The sequence below is a fragment of the Peromyscus maniculatus genome, chromosome 3 (genome assembly GCF_049852395.1).
Source record: "Peromyscus maniculatus bairdii isolate BWxNUB_F1_BW_parent chromosome 3, HU_Pman_BW_mat_3.1, whole genome shotgun sequence".
NCBI lineage: Eukaryota > Metazoa > Chordata > Mammalia > Rodentia > Cricetidae > Peromyscus > Peromyscus maniculatus.
The window spans coordinates 65,116,834-65,143,568 of NC_134854.1; the positions used below are offsets into that span (position 1 = coordinate 65,116,834).

The 26,735-nt window shown below is 47.2% G+C and overlaps 1 long non-coding RNA gene across 2 annotated transcripts; it reads right to left on the reverse strand.

Moving 5' to 3' along the window:
- Positions 1-1,386: 1,386 nt before the first annotated feature.
- LOC143272328 (uncharacterized) lies at positions 1,387-21,419 on the reverse strand. 2 transcript variants are annotated; one of them, XR_013049797.1, is made up of 4 exons: positions 19,498-21,419; positions 15,116-15,247; positions 12,775-12,873; positions 1,387-2,326 (listed from the first exon to the last, which is right to left on the reverse strand). It is a non-coding gene; the product is annotated as an uncharacterized LOC143272328 (long non-coding RNA). The 2 variants fall into 2 exon arrangements; XR_013049798.1 differs by lacking the exon at positions 12,775-12,873.
- Between the last annotated feature and the right edge of the window lie 5,316 nt (positions 21,420-26,735).

Consider the following 26,735-nt stretch of genomic DNA (forward strand, 5'->3'; position numbering starts at 1 on the left):
CAGCCACCCAGCTACAAAGCAAGTCATGGAGTTAAGAGTTAAGATTTATAGAAATAAGAGAACCAGAAAAGTCCAGGGGCAAAAGGTAGATGGGATAATTTAAGGAAAGTTGGCAAGCAACAAGCCAAGCTAAGGCTGAACATTTATTTAAGAATAAGCCTCTGTGTGTGATTCATTTGGGAGCTGGGTGGCAGTCTCCCCCAAAGAGCAAAAACATCCAACAACATTTTTTTTTTTTTTTTTTGAGACAGGGTTTCTCTGAGTAGCGCTGGGCTGTCCTGGAACTCTGTAGACCAGGCTGGCCTCGAACTCAGAAATCAGCCTGCCTCTGCTTCCTGAGTGCTGAGATTGAAGGCGTGTGCTACCACAGCCAGCTACAGTTTCTTAAATTACTTACTTTCTTACCCTTACGTGTATAATATGTGTGCAGGTGTGTGCGTCACAGCAGGTGTCTGAAAGAAAGAGGAAACACCGGGGAGTCAGGTCTCCACTACTGTGGATTCTGAGGGTGGAACTCAGGTCCAGGCACTCAAGGCTTTTGCCTGCTGAGGCCCTCACTCCTCACAGCGTTTTATGATGACTCGGTGCATTGCTTATGGAATCGTGGGTGTGGGGATTTTCTGTCAGAGCTTGGCACTTTACCGGTGGTTATGGCGAACACTTTGGTTGCAGGACACAGAAGAATCAAGCTGGAGAACTGAATCGGCAGCTTCCTTCCGGCTGGCTAGCTCTCAAAGTTCAAGAAGGTGCTGGGGTGAATTGTCAGTAACAGTCTTGCTCAGCTGTGTACCATAAAAACAGCAATCGTACCTGAAAGCAGCCTGAGGCCAGTCAGATGAAGCCACCCATGTGGGGAGGTGCCCCGAACTGGTGCATGATGCTGGGTGCTGCTGGTCCCAAGCACTCCAGGAGGCAGGAGTTGCAGCTGCTACCTGCTGAGGGAGGCTAACATGGGAATAGCTTAGCAAGGGGGGACTCTGCACACACCCCTCTCAGAATCTGTTTGCAACCCACAACCTCCATCCACATAGAACTGCAGTATGCCTGCTTTAGACAGGCCCAGCTATGAAGAAGCATAATCCCCTGCTTTATTTACTTTATTTATGTTCCTCTCCTTTGCTTTCTACTGCTTTCATAAAGACCGTGACCAAAGGCAAGTTAGGGAGGAAAGGGCTTATTTCACCTCACAACTTCAAGTCCATCATGAAGGGAAATCAGAGCAGGGACTGGAGCAGAGGTATGGAGCAGTGCCGCTTACCGGCTTAATCTCCTTAGCTTGCTCAGTTCTCTCTCTCTCTCTCTCTCTCTCTCTCTCTCTCTCTCTCTCTCTCTCTCTCTCTCTCTCTCTCTCTCCCCTTTCTTTCCTTCTTCCCTTCCCTTCCTTCGCCGTGGAATAACTGTATAACTTTGGCTGGCCTGGAACTACGTAGATGAGGCGGGCGGAGAACTCACAAAGGTCGGCCTGCCTCTGCTAGGATTAAAGGCGGGCGCCGCCACACCCGATTCTTGGTTTGCACAGAAGCACCTGTGCCCGGATGGCCCTCCCCGCTGTGGGGCCATCAAGCAAGAAAATGCCCCACGGGCTTGCCCGGTCCCATATGATGGAGGCATTTTCTCAACTGAGGTTCCCTCTTCCAGATGACTCTAGTTTGTGCCAAACTGACAAAAACCAACCAACCAAACAACAACCAAAACCTAACCACTCCTCCATAATGCCTCACTTCTATTAAACACTTCCGGGAACTCCAGGGTTTAGGTGCATGCGCAATAAGGCAGACTTCTAGGGAAAATCCCCTATTTATCATCTTACACCTATTTATAGTGGGTGTGCATATGGTTAAAATTAGATGTATTGTAGGATGGAACATACATAGTAAGCACAGGCTTACGTCATCCAAGCCTGTCAGTCAAAACAGAGAACCACCAAATAAAGCCCTAGCAACAAACTCCTCTCTTCTTTGTGAGATGAGGTCTCAATGTGTAGCCCTGGCTGACCTGGAACTCCCCATACAGACCAGGCTGGCCTCCAAGTCACAGAGATCCACCTGCCTCTGCCACCATAGTATGAGATTAAAGGCCTGCACCACCACAGCCAGCTCCTCCTTCTCTTGAACCCCATAATCGGGCACCTTGGGCATTCACAGGGCTCACCGGCTTAGAAATGTGTTTAATAGTTGGAGACCTTGGGCACCCTCGCTGATGAGGCTCACCGGCAGTCTTGGCAGTGTGTTTCTGGTCTGTTCTCCGGCTTTGCTTTGAGTAAGCATTCCTGGCTCCTTTGCAATCTGGTCCAGACCCTGGCCACCAGCACCACTGCTGCAGGAACCTGCCAAGAAAGCACACTGCCATCAGGAACATGGATTCTCCCTTCTCTGGGGCCACTGCACTCTTATGATAAAGCATAACACTATGGCAGCTGATCTGGAGAGAGATGTACAGTCCCACTGCACTATCAGAACAGTCAGTGAGTCAGGTGTTTTAAGAGGCAGCATGCAGATCATTGTTGCAGGAAACAGCTGACCAGAGATCCTTACCTCTCAGAGCAGAACATCAGGCCCAGCTTTCCCAGGGACCCCAACCACAGACAGGCCCCTCTGTGCATGCCACTGTAAAATCAGCCTTAGCAAAGAACTCTCCCACGTCAGTTTAGCAGGAATCACCCTAGAAACCTGCTCATTATCAGCATCTAATCAAGCTGTTCATCCTTCACTGACTCCCAAGTCCCATCCAATCATGCACCCGTTTTCAGCAAGAACTCCACCTTCTTCTGGTGTTACCTTTTAGGAATTGTCTTTAAAAAAGAAAGATTAGTCAGGCATGACAGTACCATTGAGGAGATACAGACAGGCAAATCTCTGTAAGTGAAGCCAGCCTGGTCTACAAAGTGAGTTCCAGACCGGCCAGAGCTACACAGTGAAGACCCGTCTCAACAAAACAAAACAACCCAGACTTTTTGCTGTATGCACTCACGTGTGCTGGATGCCCTGGAGCTGGTGTCACAGGTGGTTGTGGACCTGCTGATGAGAGTGTTGGGATCCTCTGCAGGAGCAGCAACTCCTCTTACTGTGCATGGGGCAAGTGCTTTACCTGCTGAGCCCTCCCACTGCCCCCACTTTGTTCTTTTATGAGGCAGTCTTTATCATGCCATCCAGGCTGGCCCCCAACTCCCTCGGTAGCCGAGAGTCGTAGTTAGGTTTCTACTGCCGTGACAGAACATTGAACAAAACCAACTTCGGGAGTAAGTGGTTGATTTGGCTTACATATCCTAGGTTATTGTCCACTGAGGGAAGTCAAGGCAGGAGCCTGAAAGCAGGCATGGAATGAGAGGCCATGAAGAAATGCTTCTTACTGGCTTGCTCAGTTTGCTTTCTATACATTCCAGGATCATTTGATTTGGAACACCACCACCCACAGTGGGCGGGGCCCTCCCATATCAATCATCAGTCAAGAACAGGGAGGGTTTCTCAGTTGAGATTCTTTCCAGTTGGTGTCAAATTGACAACAATCAACCAAGACACCAAGGATGACCTTGAACTCCTGATCCTCCCACTTCTACCTCCCAAGTGCTGGGATTAGAGGTGTGTGTCTCACGCTCAGCTCAATAGTAGAACATTTACTAAGGTAGGCACTCTTCAAGGCCCGAAGCAAGCAGTCTCCATGCCCATCCTAGGCTCTCCAGTTCTGCTAACATCTGGCCCTACTCTTGCATACACCACTTTCATCCAAACATGAGACTGCAGCATAGTGGGCCAGATGCCTCTCCTGGCATTGGTCAGGCCCTGCAACAGCCTCCTCTATGGCCTAGGCCTTTGCCACTGGGAAAGAAAAACCAAAACAAGTGGGGCGTGGGAAAAGATGCAAAGGAAGTAGAAAGCATGACCAGAGAGCTTTGGTATCCAATAGTGGAACAGTGTGGAAAGAGAGAAAGCTTCCTGGAGAGGGGTGCTTGGGTGTGAGGGCGTGGGAACACCCAGGGAAGGGAGCAGATCTGAGCCTTGTAGGGGCGTGGGCAGAAGAACGGCTTGGATAGTCCCCAGAAGACAACCCAGCCATAGCACAGCTGGAGAGGTCAGTGATCATGAAGCAGTTTTACCAGAAGCTATCATGTTTGGGAATATAGCTTAGGGGTAGAGCATTTGACTGTAGTTCAAGAGGTCCCTGGTTCATATCCAGGTGCCTGTGGTGTGAATTCTAATTGGTCTTAATAATAAAAACCTGGAGTCAGATAGCAGGGTGAAAACTGAAAGACCAGAGAAACAGTGTAGCCAGCAACTGTGAAACTTCTTACTGCTAGGAATCCTTAGACTGCAAAGGCAGAGCGCCTATCTCTACCCCGCCTTATCACTTCCTCTCTCTTTCCAGCCATATCACTTCCTGTTTCTTTCTTCCAAGTACTGGGATTAAAGGCATGTGCCTCCCAAGTACTAGGATCAAAGGCATGTGATCTCAAATGCTGAGATTAAGGTGTGTGCCACCACTGCTTGGCCTCTAGTGGCCAGCTCCACACTCTGATCTCCAGGCAAGCTTTATTTGTTAGAGCACAAACAAAATATCACCACATTTCCCCTTTTTTGTCTAAATAAAAAAGTTATAAATAATATAAGAAAAATTATATACAATAAGTACAATAACTACATACAGTATATACAGGCAATAATTACATCCATAATGTCTAGTCCAAAAACATTTGACAAATTCGGAGAAAATACTCTATTATCTATCCGATTTTTGGTGAGTCCAAAAGGTTGTACCTAATTCACTTTTTATTCAAACTTGCATTACCAAAATTATCTTTCAATGTCTCTCAGTCTTACACACTTTACACCTCTTTAGTGAATTTCTTTTCTGAATCTGGTAACAAGGAAAACTATAACTATAAAGTTTTCAACTCCATTAGAGACCTGAGAAGGATATAATATTTCTGAGTAAGCAGGAAGTGCAAGCAAGCAACTTCCAAAAAATGTGAAAAATGACAGAAGTAGCTGGCTGTCTAGACAGTCACCTAAGGTTCCTTTGCAACGTTGGGGCAACCATCTTCAGCCTACCAGCCTAGAATGTCTGACAGACTTATCTGTGAAGCAGGATTTTCTGAAGGGTTGTCCTACCCTGTCTTGGCAAAGTTTGACAGTCCTTTCTTTTGTGTCCTGCTTGTCTACTTTGGACAGCATACTGTCAGCAGTCAAGGCAAGGAAATTTTCATGCCCAGTGGCTAAATTTTGCTACAAGGAAGTAAGCTCCATAAGGAGTTTCTTTGATACCCATCATCTTCTCTGAAGTAGATTGGTGCTGCCAGGAGCAGACATGTCTCATTGTCATAAAGAAAAGAATCTCTTCAAATCTAACATCTGCACAGGAGTCCATTCAGCTCTTACACAGCCTTGGGGACATTTGTCATTTTGCAGTTTCTGTAAGGTTCCAGGATAAATTAAGGTGGGCTGTTTGTAAACCTTAGGCTGTTCCTCTCTAACCTTATAATGCAATGCTGAGATTGGTTCTCCTTTAAATTCCTCTGTCTGTGTCTGAATAGCTCTATGATCTTTTTATAACAAGTTTTTCTAAAACTTTTATCTTGGCACTCATATTAAACAACTTCTTAAATAATAAAACAAAAATGATCAAACATAATATTTATAATTGACATTATGTAAATCCCATCTAAATTAATTATCCTCTCATTTAATTGCTCCATTTTCAAACCATCCAGCATATTATCATACAGATATATAACTCCCTCCATTGTAATAGTGTTTCCTATTTTTTAATGTGGGGAAAAAAACTCTCTCTTTTAACTAATTCCTCCCTTTAAGAATTCCCAATTGTCTCACCAAATCTGTAGATGACGATGATTCAGATGTGAGGCTGACTGCTTCTGCGTAGAATAGTAGAAGCCCAAGTGGGTTTTCAAAGCAGCTACTTAGTTTGGCAGCAGTCTGAGAAGGGAGTCCAGGGAAAGCCCACAACCCACTGGGAGAGAAGAAGCCAAAGAGCCAGTTGTCTACACTGGGTGGGGGTGGGGGGACACATGGGAAAGCGGCTATCTCCTGCAGCATTTGGAGCCCAGACGCCTGTGTGTGGAGTTTGCTTCAGAGAGCCTGTAACAGAAAAATCCCAACTCCCTCAAAGGCTTGAGGACAAGAAAAGAAAACCTTAGCCAGCGGGGTACTGACTCTAGCCATGTGCAGCTCTGGTCTGTGCCAGAGGCTGCAAAGCCTCAGGCAAGCGGCTTTTTCATTAATTTGAGCCCCAAAAGTTGGATGCCACAGGTTTTTATTATTAAGACAAATTAGAGTTCACACTACAGGTACCCTCTGTGGCTTTTTTCTACTTTTATTCCAGGAGGAGTGTAGCCCCTTTTTATCTGGTAGACTGACTTGTGAAATTCTTAATCCAGTATCAAAGATGTGCATGTTCCTCCTATTGTGACATTTTTCATGCTTTATTTTTACCCCCTTGGTCACAATCATCCCTGAAGGACTTGAAGAAATCTGTCCCAGGCTTTGTCAGTGTTCCTTGTGTCTAATAATTACTATCCTGACTTTATTTGTTGATTCCAAGCTTGCTTTTAAGGGAAATGGGATCTAGGGCTTACAATAAAATACCAACTTAACAAAATCATAAAGACAAGAGCTGACAATCTGGAGGACTAGTAGACAATATTCTCAAAGTCTTGATTTAAAAAAATGTCACAGTGAAATACAAACCATCTTGCAGCTTCCTAGTCATAAAAAAGAAGTATTAACTTCCCATCAACTAGGAAATAGCTATGACTAGCTGTGAAGAACAGTAGACATTCATAGAACAGATCTTTACCAGGGAGATGATGTCATCACCAGGGCAGCCATCTACAGCACACAGGTGATGTCATCACCAGGGCAGCCATCTATAGCACACAGGTGATGTCATCACCAGGGCAGCCATCTACAGCACACAGGTGATGTCCCAGCCAGGGCAGCCATCTACAGCACACAGGTGATGTCCCAGCCAGGGCAGCCATCTACAGCACACAGGTGATGTCCCAGGCAGGGCAGCCATCTACAGCACACAGGTGACATTGTCACAGCCAGGGCAGGCAACTACAGCACACAGGTGACATTGTCACAGCCAGGGCAGCCATCTACAGCACACAGGTGGTGCATAGCACCCCAGGGCTCTACAACACAGTGACCCCAAACCCTTGCCATACCTTATGTTTTACAAAGCGGGGGATGCTTAATGGGTAAAGGTGCTTGCCACCAAGTCTGACCGCCTGAGTTTAATCCCTAAGACATGAATGGTGGAAGGTGGGAACTGACTTCCAAAGCCATCCTCTGACTCCCACACATGCACCGTGGTATGTTGCCATCCCACACATTGTACAAAACAGAAATCACAGCAGACCTGAGGGTGGGATAGGTCCTGAGCCCATCACTTCATTAGACAACATACACTCTGTTCAAGTCTGCTTTCTGTTGCTGTGATAGAGACCATGACCCAAAGTAACTTGAGGAGGAAAGGGTTATCTGGCTTACATGTCTGATCACAGTCCATCATAGAAGGAAGTCAGGCCAAGAACCTGAAGGCAAGGACTGGAGCAGAGGCCGTGAAGGAATGTCTTTACTGGCTGCGCTCTTGACCACCTGCCCAGGGGTGGCACTACCCTCCTGCTTCAAACACTAATCAAGAAATGCTCCACAGACTCCCTACAGGCCACCTTGATGGAGGCATTTTCCCAATTAAGGTTCGTTCCTTCCAGATGACTAGCAATGTCAAGTTGACAAAATAAACAAAGAAACACACACAGCTAAGCAGCCCACGGGCTAACTCGGAGAACCTCAATTATTTTCCATCATTTACCTTAGCTTTAGAACTCTAATTTTACCCCTTCCCACTTGGGATATAGATGGGATGGCTGGAGCCCTAGCTGCCAACTTTGAGAATGGGATTCACCTTTTAAGGAAGGCTCATAGAGAGGTAAAAGAAGGCTGTGTGCCTAAAAGTACCCTTGAGTTCCCATGCCAGCCCTGGCCACAACTACAAAGAGCGAGCCAGGCGGTGGTGGCACGTGCCTTTAATCCTAGCACGTAGGAGGCAGAGGCAGGCCTGGTCTACAAGGAGTTCCAGGACAGCCAGGGCTACAGAGAAACCCTGTCTCAAAAACAAACAAACAAAAAACAACAACAACAAAAACTAACCAAAACAACAACAACAAACAAACAAACAAACACCACTGAAACTTTCAGGGGAGAGCAGCCCAGGAGCCCTAAAAGAGCATGCTTCCCCTACCCCCTCTTTCTTGTTTTTGTTTGTTTTTAAAGGGTTTCTCTGTGTAGCCCTGACCGTCCTAGATCTTGCTCTGTAGACCAGGCTGGCCTCGAACTCACAAAGATCCGCCTGCCTCTGCCTCCTGAGTGCTGGGATTAAAGGTGTGTGACCCCCCCACCCGCTGAGCACGCTCCCTTTACAGGACTGTTCCTTAAGTGAAGACGTTCCCATTGTCCCAGAGTCACTGGGAACTCTCGTGGCCTCCTCAGCTCCCTTGAAATGTGAGACAGTGGAGGCAAAGACCTGCTACTGCAACACCCCAAGGTACTGGCTGGTGTCTGCACCCCACACAACAAAGACTGTTGCTTCTTGTGGCTCCCTGCAACATTACAAGCAGGTGGTGTTCAAGTATTGATTGCATGGTGGTACAAACCTGTAATCTCCACACTTGGGACAGGGAGGCAGAAGGATCAGGATCTTGGTTGGGGTCATCCTTGGCTACACAAGTTCAAGGCCATTGCACTCTTGAATCAAGCCACTCTGATGACTACACAAGATCTGCATAAGATCAGGTCCTTTGGGCTAGGCGGTGGGGTGCACACCTTTAATCCCAGCACTCAGGAGAAGGAGGCAGGCAGATCTCTTTGGGTTCAATGCCAGCCAGGTCTACAGAGCAAGTTCCAGAACAACCAGGACTACACAGAGAAACCCTGTCTTGAAAAAATCAACCAACAAAACAAACAAACACAAAAAAACCGATAACACTGTCTTTTCCTGGATCCTGCACTTGCTGTTCCTCTGACTTGGATTGAAAGTAAACTATTGGCTTTTCTGAGTTACGAACCTGCGACTTACATGGCAGATGAAGAGGGAGGGAGAGAGAAGGAGGGGAGGAAGGGAGAGAGAAAGAATGAACGTTGGTTCTTTCTTTGGAGAACCCTGTCTCCTATATCAGCTAAGCTACTGTAAAAGAATAATGAGAGCCGGGCGGTGGTGGTGCACGCCTTTAACCCCAGCACTTGGGAGGCAGAGTCAGGCGGATCTCTGTGAGTTCGAGGCCAGCCTGGGCGACAGAGTGAGTTCCAGGAAAAGTGCAAAGCTATACAGAGAAACCCTGTCTCAAAAAAACAAAAAACAAAAACAAACAAACAAAGGAATAATGAGAAGGGGCTGGGATGTGGCTTAGTGTAGAGCAATTGCCTATCATACAGGAGGCCCTGGGTTGACATTAGATTCCCAACACTGAAGGAAAAATAAATAAGAGGATAGCAAGATAAGAGGGTCTTGATTACATTTTTTTCATCAATAAATTTTCGTATCTAATTAAAAAATTGTGCATGCTGAGTGTGTGTGTGCCACACGTGGAAGTCCAAGGACAAGGTGCAGGAGTCAGTATCCTTCCATCACATGGGTTCTGGGGTTCAATTCACGTGGTCAGGCCTGGCAGCTCTGCCTGCTCACCCATCTGATGGCCCACCATGTAAATGTTTGGTAAGGGACAAACATTTGCAGGAAGAAAACGCTATCCAGAAGGAATGACTGATAGGCAATATGAGAAAATGGAGAAAGAACTGGAAAATGGGCTCATAATCTAAATGAACATTAACTAAATGTAGTATCATTAAATATATAATGATTAATAATTTATTTTACAGCAATAACTGCTATGTTAATGGTTCAAAAGTTGACAAAATAAGGTAATGCTGAATATTTGTGGGAGGGCTATTGGTTTGTTTGTTTGTTTTCTTTGGTTTATTCGAGACAGGGTTTCTCTGTGTAGCTTTGCACTTTTCCTGGAGCTCACTCTGTAGCACAGGCTGGCCTCGAACTCACAGAGATCCGCCTGCCTCTGCCTCCCAAGTGCTGAGATTAAAGGTGTGTGCCGCTGCTGCTGCCGCTGCTGCCGCCGCCACCACGACAGCCCGGCGGTTCTTTTTTTAAATAGGGTCTTACTCTGTAGCCCAGCCTAGCCCAGAACCCGTTATATAGCCAAGTTGACCTTAAATTCATGGCAATCCTCCTGCCTTAGCTCCCTGCATTATTTACTTTTCTGTTGCTGTGATAAAGTATAGAGGAAAGAGTTTATTTGCACTTTCTGTTCCAGAGGAGAAGCGTTTACCTGCAGCCAACAGGCGTGGTGGCCGGAACAGGAAGCTGAGAGAGCGTAGCCTCAATCACAAGCAGAGTCGCCAGTGAATTGGAAATAGAGAGAGACTTATACAATCTCAGATCTCCCCTGCCCCCAAGCGGTGATGTGCTTCCTTCAGGCGGCTGGACCTCCTAAGCTCTGTCCCGCCACCCCTCCCCCGAAAATGTACTGTGGGGGAGAAGACAGTACTGTGAACTAGGACCAGGTGTTCAAATACGCAAGGCTATGAGAGGCATTTCTCTTTCAAACCTCAACCTCCCGAGTTTGGGACTACAGCAAGAGCAACCACTTGTGGCTCCGATCGATCATGGGGGCAGGGTGTCCAGTGACCTCATCTCCAGGTGTCTTGACTGCCTGCCAGGAGGAACTGTGCCTTCAACTATGACCTAAAACAAACCTCTTCTCCCTGGAGCTGTTCCTGTCAGTATTATCTCAGCAACAGGAAAAGAAACGAAGACAGAGCCTGGTGCCGCAGGCCTGAAACCCAGCTCTCGGGAGGTAAGGCTGTAAGAATCAGGAGTTTGCCGGGCGTCGGTGGCGCACACCTTTAATCCCAGCACTCGGGATCTCTGTGAGTTCGAGGTCAGCCTGGTCTACAGAGATCCAGGACAGGCACCAAGACTACACGGAGAAACTCTGTCTCAAAAACAACAACAAACAAACAAATAAACAAAATAATCAGGAGTTCAAGGCCAAGAGTAAGTTCGTAGCAGATGGATGGAGCCAATGTGACATATTATGTCCGGGGAGGGCTGTTCTGTGGAGGGCTTTGTGTGGGAGAAAAGTCTGGTACATTGCACCTGAGTCCTGAGACTGGAAGAAGCAGTGCGGAGGAACGGGATGAAAGGCCGTGTGGCTGAGCAGTGACCTGATTTAGAGCAATCGTAAGTAGATAACAAGGGCTCCGAGGACATACACCGCTCAGTCAGACTGGACACGGAATGAACAGCAAAGAGCCTAGGGCTGGGCTCCAAGGCGGGGAACGGAGGAGTCTGTGGGTTGGCACTGCCAAGGAATAGAGGGGTGGGACTCAGAGAAGCAGAACAGTGATTGGCAGCACGGATGATCTCGACGAGTGCTGCCCCGGGAGAGTCAAAGGCTCGGAGTAAGTCAGCGAGCACCGTGATGGGGAGGGGAAACTCGCAGGGCGGACAGCTCTGTCCATACAGAGAACAGCGCGTGCTGAGGAGGCTGTGGGGTGGGAGAGGAGGGGTGGGGACTTAACGACTCAGGCTTTGGAGTGCAGCGGTTAAAAACGGAACAGAGAGCAACACTGAGAATGCAGGAATGTGTGAGGAGAGCCGGGTGGTGGTGGTGGCGGTGGCGGCGGCGGCGCACGCCTTTGATCACAGCACTCAGGGAGGCAGAGGCAGGCTGATCTCTGTGAGTTCGAGGACAGCCTGGTCTATACAGAGTGAGTTCCAGGACAGCCAGGACCACAGAGAAACCCTGTCTCAAAAAACAAAAAACAAAACAAAACAAAACAAACAAAAAAAAAATCAGAAAAAAAAAAAGAATGTGTTAGGAGCTAGGAAGGATAGGAGCACAGGATGTCTTAGTGTTTCTATTGTGATAAAATACCATGACCAAAAGCAATTTGTGAAGGCAAGGGCTTACTTCTTTTTCTAACTCTCAGGGCACACTGAGGGTACTCAGGGCAGGAGCACGGAGGCAGGAACTGAAGTGGAGAATGGAGGGTGCTGCTTACAGCCTGCTGCTCCCAGCATGCTCAGCTTGCTTTCCTATACAATGCAAGATCACCTTCCCAGGACTGGCACTGCCCACAGTGGCCGGGTCCACATCAGTTAAGAAAATGCCCTACAGACTCGCCTACAGGCCAGCCTCAAGGAAGCCTTTTCTCAGTTGAGTTTCCCTCTTCCCAGATGCCTCTAGTGTTTGTCAAATTGACAAACAAACAAACAACAACAAAAACCCCACCAACTGACACAGAATGCAGACAGGGTTGGCTTTTGGTCAGAGCAGAGCAAGGACACATTGTCCTTGGGGAAGGAGAATTCCAGACTGGAGACCGTGGTAGTGCAGAGCAGGGTTCCTACTTCTTATTGAAATATGAGGAGGAACAGTGTTGCAAACCAGGGGAGAGAAGGTTTGCTGCAGCCATCCAGGAGCTCGGAAGGATGCCTTGCTGGGAAATGCAGTGTGGCGCTCCTGGGCAGCTGGAACCTAGGTGAGCCACGCTCCTAGCCTTAAAATTAGAGAGCAGTCGAGCGGCTGTTATCAACTGAACTGTGGCATCAAGTCTGCTGTGTGTGAGTTCTAATCCCAAGACCTCAGAATGTAAGCGAGGGGCTGGAGGGATGGGTGAGTGGTTAAAAGCACTTCCTGCTCTTGCAGAGGAGCTGGGTTTGGATCCCAGCACTCACATGGGCAGCTCACAATGATCTGGACCTCCAGTTTCAGGCATCTGACATCCTCTTCTGGCCTCTGTGGGCACCAGGCACACAGGTGGTGCACAGACGTACCTGTGAGCAAGCAGCCATATACATTACATTTTTAAAAAGGTTGAAAACTGATCACGTATGTGAAGACACAGAGGCAGAGAGCAAAAGAGAGAGGCCTCAGAAGTGACCAGCTTGGCCAGCACCTTGTTCCATTGTTCAAACCACTCCATTTGAGGACTGTGTGGTCCGAATGAAAATGGGTCCCAGAGACTCATAGGGAGTATAGCTTTGTTGGAGTAGGTGTGGCCTTGTTTTAGGAAGTGTGTCCCCGCGGGGTGGACTTGGAGGTTTCAGAAGCTCAAGCCAGGCCTAGCGGCTCTCTCTCACTTCCTGCTGCCTGCCAATCTGGATGCAGAATTCTCAGCTCCTTCTCCAGCACCATGCCTGCCTGCATGCCACCGTGCTTCCTGCCATGACAAAAATGGACTAAATCTATGACACTGTAAGCCAGCCTCAGTGAAATGTTTTCCTTTATAAGAGTAGCTATGGTCATGGTGTCTCTTTACAGCAAAAGACACCCTAACTAAAACAGGGACCCTTCCTGTAGCAATCCTGGCAAACTAATATGCCAGAATTATACTTTTTTTTTCTCCTCTAGCAACATGGATATCCATGATTGAGTATTCTCCTAGGGTGAGTGTGTTGTTGGGTTGGTCCCAGGTCGAGCTTTGCCCTACAAGGGTAAGTAGGAAGAGAGAGACCAAGGAGCAAAGAGCAAAGAGTGGTGAAGGGGCTGGAGAGCTGGCTCAGTGGCAGCAGCGCGTCCTGCTCTCCCAGAGGACCCAAGCTCCCTTTAGCTCAGTACCTAGCACTGACATGGGGCCCCTCACAACCACCGGCCACTCCAGCTCCAGGAGATCTGAGCCCTCTTCTGGCCTCCATGGGCACTGCACTCGTGTGCAGAAACCCACACAGACATGCACATAATTAGAAATAGAATAAATACAGGGCTAGAGAGATGGCTCAGAGGCTAAGAGCACATCTTGCTCTTGCAGAGGACCTGAGTTAGATTCCTGGAACCCACATCATGTGGCTCATGACCACTGGCTACTCCATCTCTAGGGGATCCGATGCCTCTGGTTTCCACTCTCCATGGATACCTGTACTCACAGTCACATATGCCCCATATACACACAGAGAGTAGTATCAAGTGGATTACTTTCCCAATATTATAAACAACATTTTAATGATTTTGAACATACACCTTTCCCTATATCAGACTGTATTTCCTGGATTGTTTCCTTAATGTGAGAATCTTAGGGTCCAAGGCTACTCTGACTAATGTGGCTCACAAGTGAGTCTCAGGATTAACCCTTAGAGTTTCTGGCAGGTCTCTTTCTCCCTCACCACAGTGCCTGCTGCCTCTAGCATTCACTCTGCCTTTCACCCTCACCAGAGTGCTAATAATTGGCTTAGAAAAGCGCTCAGAAATCCTGACCTGGCAGACCTTCCACACAGCCATCCAGGAATGGAGTTTGGACCTCAGATTTGTAGTCCAGACCTCTCACCTTGTACAGGAGCCTGATTTGACTGTGTTCCTAAAACCTCTTTAATTACACTCTCAAGGACTGATACATAATAAGCCAGAATGCCCTTCAGGTTACCTGGGAAACCAAATTAGCCTACAGAAGGTTGCTTAGTGAGGCTGCCATCAGAGCAAATGGAATCAAATGCTCTTGAGACCATTTTCTCAGGCTGTGGAAAATTAATATGAATTATTCTTGTTGCAAAATATTGGCCCCTCTCTAGAGGCCAGAATATAGCCTTACGTCCACAAACTCTAAGCCCCAGTTGACCACTGCTGTTTCCCCAGCTCTGTGACCTGCTGTGCAGGTCTAAATCTCCCGGCACAAGCTGAGGGATAGAGGATAGTTAACTTTATTCTCTTATAATAAAAACAACCCGAAACCAGGCGTGATGGCACACACCAGCACTCAGGAGCAGAGGCAGGTGGCCGTCGGTGAGTTTGAGGCCAGCCTGGTCTACAAAAGTGAGTTCTAGGCCAGACAGGGCTACATAGTCGGACTCTGTCTCAGATAATATAATACAAAATAAAATAACTTGATTTATATTTTGGGTTCAGCAGAAACTGAATGGTACAAATTTAGGGGCTTCACCCTGGATTTCCCCCAATGCTTTTCTCACATCTGTACATCTGTACATTCTGAAGTGGCATTCTGTGCACTCCAATGGTGAGGTTGTAATGGGACTCTGGCCTCCTCGACCCTCCCAATCACACATGGACACGAGTCCCTCTGGCCACCTCCTGCGTAAGTCTGTTTTCTACTCAGTGTCTCTCCATCATGTTCTTGAAGATGTCCAGCCATGCCCAATCGGTTCTGCCACCGGTGGTTCTCATGCCAACGTCGATTTCCTGAATCCCCCAGCACTCAGCCTGGTAAAATTGAAAAGCAAATCTTAGTGGGCGGTGGTGGCGCCCGCCTTTAATCCCAGCACTCGGGAGGCAGAGCCAGGTGGTTCTCTGTGATCTAGAGGCCAGCCTGGTCTACAGAGTGAGTCTTAGGACAGCCAGGGCTACTCAGAGAAACTCTATCAAACAAAAACAGGAAACAAGCGAGGCACGAGGTGGGGCCTGGAGGGACAGGTTTGTGATCCAGCAACATTCTACTTGGGAGACTGAGTGGGATGATGTAAGTTCACTCTGCAGGGGCTGAAGCGAGTTGCCTGGGGAACCTAGATTCTTTCTCAAAATAATGAGAAAAAGAGGAAAAGAAAGGAGGGAAGGAGGAGGAAGTGAAAAGGAAAACAAGGGGAGGAAGCCAGTGAGTGCTTAGCTAGCATTTTTTAAACATGCATGTATTCTAAGTGCGCAGGTGTTTTGCCTGCACGTGTGTATGTGCAGCACATGTGTGCGGTGCCTCAGGAGAGCAGAAGAGGACATCAGATCCCCAGAACTGGGGTTACAGATGGTGGTAGGTGCTGGGAATAGAACCTGATTCTCTGCAAGAGCAGCAAGTGCTCTTAACCACTGAGCATGTCTCCAGGCCATACCCAACTTTAAATTGTGCCTTTTCTTTAATTAAAAACTAATTATTTTTTGAGACAGGCCTCACTGTGTAGCTCTGGCTGTCCTGGAACTCCTCGTTATGTAGATCTGGCCTCGAACTCACAGAGATCCGCCTGCCTCTGCCTCCAGAGTGCTGGGATTAAAGGCGTGTGTCACTATGACCCGTTCAGTTGTTCTTTTAAAACATGAACACTGGATTCACAAAGTTTTCATTCAAAAAGAACATAACAAGCAGTAAAAATTCTCCTCGGGTTGGTTCATTTTTCCACGTTTCTGAGCCCACATGTGATGGTTAGCATAAACTGTGAACGTGACAAAACCTAGAATCACCTGGGAAGAGTTTCAGTGAGGGACTGTTTCTCACTGGATTGACTTACAGGCCTACCTTAGGGGATTGTCTTAATCAAGTTAACTGGTGTGGGAAGACCCAGCCCACGGTGGGTGGTGCCATTCCCTAGGCGGGGGTCCTGAACTGTGTAAGAGTGGAGAAATGGAGCTGAGCACAAGCACGCAATGGGGAAAGCATTCATTCCTCTGCTCTTGACTGTGGGTATGACATGTCAGTGTCTGTTTTATGTTCCTCGCCGTGATAAATGAACTGCACCCTGGAATTGTGAGATAAAATAAATCCTTTCTACCCTTTTGTCTTTGGTCAGAGGCTTTTTGGTTTTGTTGTTGTTGTTTTAACCACAGCCATAGAAATGAATCTAGAACAGCAAGTCAACAGCTTCTTTTGCATTCTTCCAAAGGTGGGTTGCTAGAGGGCATCCACTCCTTTCCTACAGACACAAATGGCTGAATAATGTACACGGTACTGCCTTTTGCTTTCTTCCATCTGATTTAATTTTATCTGAACAATACTTGCAAGCACCCACTCCCAAGATGAGGGATGCAGTTCCCAGTGTCTTGATGCTGTTGAAAGGGAACAATGTCATCATCCCTCCTGGTTTCAGGAGCTTTGCTGGAAGAGGAGCATCATCGGAGAACTCAGTAGGTACAGAAACAATAATTACGGGCGTAGGAACACCTAGGTTTGAACCACGGACCTTTAGGTGTGCTGTCAGGTGTTCTGCACCTGATCTACACCTGAACCAGCCGCACATCTCACTTCCGTAGCTGTATCTAAGGTGCTGCAGAACTGCTGTGCCTATGGCTTTCTCTTTCCTTGTCTTTTTTTTTTTTAAAAGCATTTTTCTTTTTTATTTATTTATTTTCAGTTTCTTGAGACAGGGTTTCTCTGTGTAGCCCTGGCTGGCCCAAACTCACAGAGATCTGCCTGCCTCTGCCTCCTAATGCTGGGATTAAAGGGGTGTGCTACCGCCGGGGCGGTGGTGGTGCACGCCTTTAATCCCAGCACTCGGGAGGCAGAGGCAGGCGGATCTCTGTGAGTTTGAGGCCAGCCTGGGCTACCAAGTGAGTCCCAGGAAAGGCGCAAAGTTACACAGAGAAACCCTGTCTCAAAAAAAAAAAAAAAAAAAAAAGGGGGGGGGGGTGCTACCACCGCCTGGCCTTTGTTTGACTTTTAAAGATTTATTTATTTATTTATTTATTTATTTATTTATTTATTTATTTATTTATTTATTGTGTACATGTGTGTCTCTTCATCCGTTTATATGCACCTTGTGTGTGCAGGAGCCCATGAAGGCCAGAGGGTCTCTGAACCCCTGGAGCTGGAGTTAGAGGTGGTTGTGAGCAGCCTGATGTGGGTGCTGGGAACCCAACTCCTTTGCAAGAGTGCTCTTCACCACTGAGCCGTCTCTCCACCAACCTTGTTTTATTTTTTTAACACTAGGTTTCCTGTAGCTAAGGTCGACCTTGAACTCTGGCTTCTTACCTTCACCTGAGTGCTGGGCTTACAGGTGTGAGCCTCCGCTCTGCCCTCTTTCTGAGCGCTGCACAAAGCTTAAGACATTGTGCTGGGAGCTTCATATTTATGGGCTAAGACATTATTTGTGGTGGTGCAATTGACAACAGAGACACAGGACACCGAGGCAACTGCTCCAGATGATAGTGAGTGGACAGGATCGGGGTTGATCAGTCTCCCGAGGTCAGCTGCCTTTTCTGATGCTGCCTCACAACCAACTGATTCTTCCTTCCCTGTCCCTTCCCCTTGACAATGCCACCCACAGGCTTCTCTCTGTGAAGGGGTTGTCCAAGGATCAGAAATTCCACCCAGCCTAGTACCATGAGAGCGCTCCACAGAGGCCAACTGTTTAATGTGAAGTTTACTGTTTGTTTGGTTTTTGCTTTTTAGAAACATGGTCTATGTAGCCCTGGCATCCTGGAACACACTATGTAGCCTGGGTTCTCCTTGAACTCGTTTCTATGCCTTCTGAGTGCTAGGATTACAGGCTATTCCACTATACCTGGATAACTGAGGCTTTTTGGAACGCTTGAGCTAATTAGCCCTCATAAGAACAATGCTTTCACACAGCTCAGGATCAAAAAGTTACAAAATACCGCACAGAGGAATTAAAGACTTCATCCCACTCTGTCACACAGGCCCCATGCCACCCTGTGATCCGTTTCTTGTTTACCCTCAAACAGGAAGGACTTCCTTAGCCTCCGAGGGTTTAGTTTATCAGGATGCTTGTATTTGTATACAAATAAGTGCAAAGACGGAAACGTAAATGCCCATACTTCAAGCTTCATAGGTTGTTAAGGCAAAATAATTTTAGAAATATATGCAAATAAAGCCGAGAGTGGTGACTTACACCTATAATCCCAGCATTTGGGAGACTGAGGCAGGAGGATCACCACAAGCTTGTGGCCAGCTTCAGCATAAGAGCCTGTCTCAAGCAAACAAAAACCAAGATCATATCTCTCTGGACTTTCACGTGAACAGCCATTCGGTGACATGGTTTTTGTTAGATATGATAGCTTCTGCTTGAGATGCTCATGAGGCTGCCGAGCCTGTGACCACCCCATTGACCCCAGTCCTCCTGACAATATAGCCGCCTTCCGTCCTCACATCACAGGTGTTAAAGTACTCGAGTGAGATCAAGCACACAGACACTCTAAAGCACTGAGTGTCTATAAGTAGCTCTTGATTGCAAAGTGGCCGGTCTGCAGCATGCCTGCACTGAAATCATAAAGCTGTGGATGGCTGGGTTGTTGGTGGGGGAGAGTGTGCCTGTGGTCGCAGCCCTGGAAAGGTGGCGGCCGAAGGACCAGGAGTTGAAAGTCATTCTTAGCTACACAGTGAATTTGAAGTCAGCCTGGATTACATGAGCACCTGTCTCAAACAGAGCAAAACCAAAACCATTTAAAATAGAAGATATGAGGGCTCAGCGGTTAAGAGAACCCAGGTTTAATTCCCAGCACCCCCATGGTGGCTCACCACTGTCTGTAACTCCAGGCCCCAGGGATCTGACACAGACATGTGGTTCACAAACACACATACAGGCAAAACACCTCAATACCCATAAAAAACAAGTGAGGTTACTGGTGTGCTCCACTGTACTGTCCTCTATGCATGTGCTTTGTACATGCATGTGCGACACACACACACACACACACACACACACACACACACACACACACACACACACGAGATAAATATAAAACAGAAAAAGTAAGAGAAAAGAAGGAAGGAAGGAAAATAAAGAAATACTCACAAACTCTCAGAGCCACTGGAAAATTTCTTGGAGCTCTGTCTGAAAGAGGCTCCAGGTTGCCCAGCACCTCGGGGATGGTGGCAACATTCAAGGGAGATTTGGTATTTTCAGAGTCTGAACCTCAGACCTCCCAGGAGTGCAGCTTGCTCCTGATTCTTCCTGTTCTACCTCCCTTCCAGTTGAGAGTCCACCCTCAGGACAGGCACCAATGGCAGCTGCAGACGGTCAGAAGCTACATAACCCTCTTTTCCTAGGGGGAACACGAGTCTGCCATCAGGGACAGTTATGCCGTCAGGCCCGTGGCTCTGGCATCGATTCAGGAAATCAAAGTGCGGCTTTTGGAAGTTCATTTTGTCTAAGGTGAACGTCTACGAGCACAGCCATCTCCTAAGACTATGTAAGGCCACCGTGGTCAGGGTGAGAGCTCCAGTTCATGTGCACTCCTGGCAGGGAGGAGGCTGACGCCTAGATTTGGACCTCCTGATGTACCAGGCTTTTTCTTTTAGGCCACCAACCAGCTCCTAAATCATGACACAGAGACTTATTATTATTTTTGAATGCTTGTAGCCCTAGTTCTTTTCTGGCTAGCTCTTTTAACTTAAATGAACCTATTTCTCTTCATCTACCTTTTGCCTCGGGGCTTTTGACTTTTCTTTCTGTATATCTCACACTCACTGCTTCTCGTATCCGGCTAGCTGGTGGCGGCTGCCTGGCTTCTGGACCCCAGCGTCTCCCTCATTCTCTCCTCCTCCTCCTCTTGTTCTTCCCATTCTTTTTGAACCTAGATTTCTCCTCCTATTTATGCGCTCTGCTTGCCAGCCCCGCCTATCCTTTCTCCTGCCTAGCTATTGGCCATTCAGCACTTTATTAGACCAATCAGATGCCTTAGGCAGGCAAGGAGAAACAAATACAACATATCTCTTCATAATTAAATATTGGTGGACTTTTCTTCTCCACCTGCCAGTTCCCAAATAACTGACACAGAGACTTAATATTATTATAAATGCTTGGTTGATAGCTCAGGCTTATTATTAACTAGCTCTTACAACTTAAATTAACCCATTTCTATTATTCTATGTGCTCCCCCAAGGCTCATGGCATTTACCTCTCTGGCATGTCTTTCTTACACTCTGTCTGGCTGGAGACTCTCTCTGACTTCGCCCTCTTTCTTCCTGGTGTCCTTAGTTTGGTTGTCCTGCCTATACTTCCTGCCTGGCTACTGGCCAATCTGCTTTTTATTAAACCAATCCAAGTGACAAATCTTCACAGTGTACAAAAGGATTATTCCACAGCAATTAAACAAATGCAGAGTAAATAGAAGTAACACACCTTTACATAGTTAAAGTAATATTCTGTAGCATAAACAAATGTAACACATCTTTGCCCAGTTAAAATAATAGTCTACAACATCCATGGAGGACAGGGCCATGCCCCTGAGACCTCCTTGATGGGCTGTCTCCAGTGGGCTTCACATAGGCATTCCTCAACTCTGGCCAGTCCTGTTGAAACAGAATTCCCATGCTACCTGCTAGCACCTCAGCCATGCTGAGTTACTGAGTTCAATAAACTTCATGCAGTTTTCCTCGTTCCCACCCTCGAGGAGAGGCTTCTGGTGGAGGAGCTCAGGTGAACACATCATAGTCACTCGGTGTCACCTCAGTCATAACCGTGGTAAGTGCTGTGAGCCCAGAACAAGACAGGGCAAGATGTTATCCTCAACTGAGTGGTTCCAAAAATTCCCCGAGACAGTGACATTTCCAAAAAGTGGCAGGGGTGGGAGTGGGGGGTGTGACCTGGAAGATAAGATGACTAAGATGTCAGTGGCTGGGAAGGTGGAGAAGATGGAGCATATGGTGAAGGCTGGGACAACACCACAGGCCAGCAGAGGGAAGGCTATGACATCATGGGAGAAGGCTGGCTGTGACATCATGGACCAGCAGAGGGAAGGCTGTGACACCACGAACCAGCCTTGGCTTTGGCTGTCCTGGAACTCACTCTGTAGACCAGGCTGGCCTCAGACTCACAAAGATCCACCTTCCTCTGCCTCCCAAATGCTGGGATCAAAGGTGTGTGCCACCACTGCCTGGCTCTCTCTCCTACTTTTAATATCTGTAGCTTACGACCTCTTGATCCTTTGCTGTCTGATGAGCCAGGCTCCACCCGTATCTTCCAGAATTTATGTTTTACTTATCCCTGACCCTTTCCCCCTAAAACCTTGAGCATTACTTCTAGGACATACACCTCATCCTTGTGAGAAATATCATTTGTACTTCAGAGTGACTTCTATGTTATCTTAGGGCCAGGCCAAATCCTGACTCCCAAGGCCTAAGTTTACTTTAGTCAATCTCCCTAGACCCTCGACTCTTCTAAGTCAACACAAACCCGTCTTTGTACTTTGTAAAGAGCTTCAGTGTAAACATGCCTAAGTTGTTATCCTCACCGGGCTGAGTCATTATCTGAAAAACTTCCCCCCAAAATTGTGCTATGCTTCAATATGGCAAAAATAAATGAACTGATCCAAGTAGTCTTGTCCCAGCACCGGTCACCAGATGTCTTCCCACAGGTAGGAACTGCAATGTCTCCTGCTGAAGCTGATGGGTCTACAAGCCAAGGGTTGCTGAGCAACCATCAGAAGCTCAGAGACAGCCCCGGACAGATTCTTTCCCCATGGCTTCAGGTTCTAGTTTTTGTACCTAAAGTGGGTCCCTTTTCCCTCTAGGAATTGTGGAACCAATGTAAGGACGACCGAGCACTGAGACTCTCATTATTCTCCAGGAATAGGAGAAGCAGGAGATAAACTCCATAGTCAATTCAATTCTGTGTCTAGGAAGTTATAGAAGAAAAGAAATGGGGGCAGGTAGGCTCACAAGGAGAGCAGTAACATGCTTTTTGAGACTGTGAGATTCGCAGAGAAGTCTGACACCTCCTTTCTCTTCCCCACTCCATCTCTCTCAAAGGTTCTTTCCAGATAGACACATGGAAATTGTCAGCCGTTATGGCAATGGAGGGTGTGTTCTTTAGCATGCAAACAGGATGAGGTTACACATTGTCTTATATCCAGTTAGTTCTGATGGCTTACCAAAAGAGGGATTTCTAGCCTACAGGCAACCTATTTTCATTTTTTATTTATTTTTTATTGAGAAAGACATAGCCTATTTTCAAAGGTAAGAATGGGGTAGAAGTTCGGCTGGGTCACGGAGGCAGTACTCAGACAAACACATCCAGGAAGAATCAATCTGTCCAAACTGAACTTGATCTTCTGGCCTCCAAAATTGTGAGAGACTTAGTGGGTGTGGTGAGCCAGCTCTGGGAAACAAAAACCAGAATGCCTGGAGAGATGGCTTGCTGCTCCTGCAGACGACTGGAGCTCAGGTCCCAGCAGGCATATCTCGCAGCTCACCACCACCAGGGGATCGAGTGCCTCTGGCCTTTGTGGGTACTGCACTCATGTGCACGCACCCACGCAAATAATTTTAAAATACATAAACCTTAAAGGACTGATTCATTCCTTTATCCTCACTTTTGACTTTCTTCGCGGCAAGTGGCTTGAGCCATCGGTTGGGGTAAACCTCGCATCTATTATGCCCTGCACATTCCGGAGACCTCGCTTTGGGGTACCCACAATTGTGTTTGCACAGGATTTGCATAAAGAACGGGCTGCACAAGATCCAGGGAACTGTGCCAGGCTGGTTCCAGGGTGCAGGGCAACGAGGACGCTGGCGCCGAGGAATCGCTGCAGGAGAAGGGCACTCCACTGGCAGACGACGCTGGGGCTGGCCTTTCGGGGACCAGCCACCCCTGGGCGTGGCTTGAGGACTGGGCGCGCGGAAACGGCCCGCGCCACCACCACCACCACCACCACCGAGAGGTCCCCTCACATTCCTAGAGCGGCCACCAACAGCCAGGTACGACGCCGGCCTCCGAAGCCTTATCAATGATGGCCGCCAGGGGGCAGCACAACGGCCAGCGCGGCCCGACGTGGCGTGGCCTGCAGGGGCCTGCAGTGGGCCCGGCCTAGGGAAGATGCTGGGCTGGAGGATGTTTGGAATTAAAATTAGTTTAATTAGTTTTAATGTATAAACAGAATATTTACATTTATTGAAAATATAAATATAGAAGCCTATAAGATATGCTTTTGGATTAAAAACCAGGATGGCTTTCTTGGAGCCTTGGCTCTGATCTCTCTGCCACACTCACAGAAACTCGTGAGACAAAACCCGCAGGTTTTCACGGGTGTTCAGGCTTTGAAAGTTTGCTGTCAAGTCTCTGGGGCAGAAATGATGGACTCTGAGGCCAGCGAGGGAGACCAGGGCCACTCTGGGGGTCTGGAGAGCTGGAGGGGATCTGGGAGGGGTTTGGGAGATCTCTCCAGGGTCAGAGCCTCTGTGTGCGCCTTAGAGGGTGGGCAGTCAAGTCAGGCATCTGAAACAAGAGCCTCAGAATCTGGTTTGTTTTGCATTCCAACAGTTTGTGCTCACAGAGGTGTAGTATGTGGATTAAATGAGAGGGAATGCTAGAATGACTGCATACTAAAAGAGATGATCAGTTACATGTTTTAGATTTTTGTTGTTGTTGTTTATTGAGACAGAATTTCGCTATAGCCCCGGCTGGCCTTCAATATGCTATGTAGCATAGGCTAGCCTCAGCCTCCTGAGCATTGGGGGATGGCTGTGCCACCACATAATGGGATTGCCTACAATGAAGAAAAGTATTTCTGACTGGGAGGTGGTGTTGCCTGGTGGCGTTGAATCCCAGTACTTGGGAGACAGAGTCAGGGCTCTGAGTCCAACCTAGTCTATATAACAAGTTCAGACCAGCCAGAGCTACCTAGTGACACCCTGGAAAACAAAAACAACTACAACAAAATTCCAGCAAGGCAGAGTTTTTAAAATCATTGACCTGTAGCATATTTACCACTAGATTCTTATATATAGGCCTGAGTGTCAGACTCCAGAGCAAGCACAAAAAATAAATAAATCAATCAATAAAAACTATCCCTATTCGTGGGGAAAATCAAGAAAGTAGCACTAACCCCAGGCCAGCACAGCCCCTCCAGGATGCTCATAAGCTGAGGGGCGGTCCTGGAGTCTTCCCTGGCATAGGCAGTGGAAGCATGTGCTGCAATTATAATGCATCCTTTAAGGACATCTGTGCTGTCATTTCTAAAGCCTTCCAGGAATTCCTAGTGAGTTTTGGCTTCTGAGATTTTCCTGGTGAGGTTACAGGGACTTACCATTTTCCGATAATATCTGCCAAGCATACAAAACACAAAAGAAAATTTAAGTTAAGAAACTTTGCTCTATCTAAGAGTGAGGTAACTATGGCAAGTGTCTTTGGATAAATTAAGCATACAGAGCTTGGTCTGAGACTGGGACCTGTTAAGAAGAGTCATAGGGATTTGGCCAGAGCCTTGGGCTTAAAGAAAGCCGGTAGTCCCCTCACAGAAGCCATGGCAGACAGTGGCCAGCAGGAAGGATGCCCTGCCATGGAGACGGCTCTCCTCAAACAAGGGATTCAGAGGCTGAAAACAAGAGTTTGAGAATACTGACAGAGCGAAGTTAGAGCTGCAGACTGGGCAGGTCTTCACAGAGCAGGTCTTGTATCTGGTTGTTCCAGCACTTGGGAAATGAGACCATGGCCACCCTTCCGTACAGAGTGCGTTCTCCGCCGCCCTTGCTCTTCCTAGTGACACACTTCATGTTGACATTCCAGGTGTGCAAAGGGCTACAAGTCCTCATCCAGATGGCACCTAACACACGTTTCTTCCATCACACTTAGGAGAGACATTGATTAGCACAAAAATAAGTCATTTGCTCACCTAAAAGTGTTTGTTGTTTAGAATTCAGAAATTCTCCAGGTAGTGGTGGTGCGTGTCTTTAATCCCAGCAATCGGGATGTAGAGGCAGGTGGATCTCTGTGAGTTTAATACCAGCCTGGTCTACAGAGTGAGTTCCAGAACAGCCAGGACTACACAGAGAAATCCTGTCTTAGAAAAACCAAAGAAAAAATTTCAGAAATTCCTTTTAAAGCCAGAAAGGGGGAAAAAAAATCCCACTATTTTCATTTGAGGGGAAAAAAGTTTTAAGTAAAAATTTCAAATTCTGTGATTATGTACTAAGGCGAGTTAATCTTTTCTGTAAAATGAACACCCGAGTCTGTTTGGGTGAAGTTAATATTTGTTCCAAGACTCCAGGCAGCTGGCAAGAAAAATGCATCTCTATTTCTCTCAATATGTCTACTGTTTGAATTAAATGTACAGAGATCATCTCAGTTGGTCTGGTTATTGGCTTTTTTGTTTGTTTTGGTATTATTATCATATTACTTGTTTGCTTTTTGAGACAGGGTCTCACCATGTAGCAGTGGCTGGTCTGGAACTTAGAGATCTGTCTGACCCTGTCTCCCTAGTGCTGGGACTAAAGGCGTGAGCCACCACACTCGGCTGCTGCAGCTTTTTTCCCACCCCCAGTATTCTGAAACCTTTTACATTTTTGTTCCCAAAATTTACTTGAAGATGTATCACAAACTTTTGGTTGAATAAGGCACTGGTTAATTCAAGTTAAGCAACCACAGGATTAAAAAGGGAAGTGAGTAATAATTTTAGTTTAACACGAATTATTAAATTATTGGGAAGTAAATTGTGAGAACCAATGTACTACTTTTGGACAAAATCAATGCAATTTTCATTGATAACTATGCTCAACTAGGTAAACACACACACACACACACACACACACACATTTATGTATGGGTATTCTTCCTGCATGAGCATCTGTGCATCACATGTATTCCTGGTGTCCTGGGAGGCCAGAAGAGGGCAGCAGATCCCCTGGGACTGGAGTTACTAACAGTTGTGAGCTCCATGTGGGTGCTGGGAATCAAACCCTGGTCCTCTGGAAGATCAGCCAACTGTTGGGCCATCTCTCCAGCCGCGACACAAAATTTTTATCTTGGATTCTGGTAGAATGATAAGAGCCATACCTCTGATCCCAGCACTTAGGAGGCTGAGACAGGGGGATCTCTGAGTTTGAGGCCAGTCTATAGAGTTCCAGGACAACCAGGGCTACACAGAGAAACCTTGTCTTGAAAAACAAAACAATCAAAGCTTCTGAGCCAGGCCTGGTGGCACCTGTAATCCCAGTTACTCTGGAGCCTGAGTCAGGAATATCACCAGTTCAAAGTCGGCCTGGGTTGGTTTAGGATTCCTTCTTATTGCTGTGGGGAGGGATGGTAGCTGACCC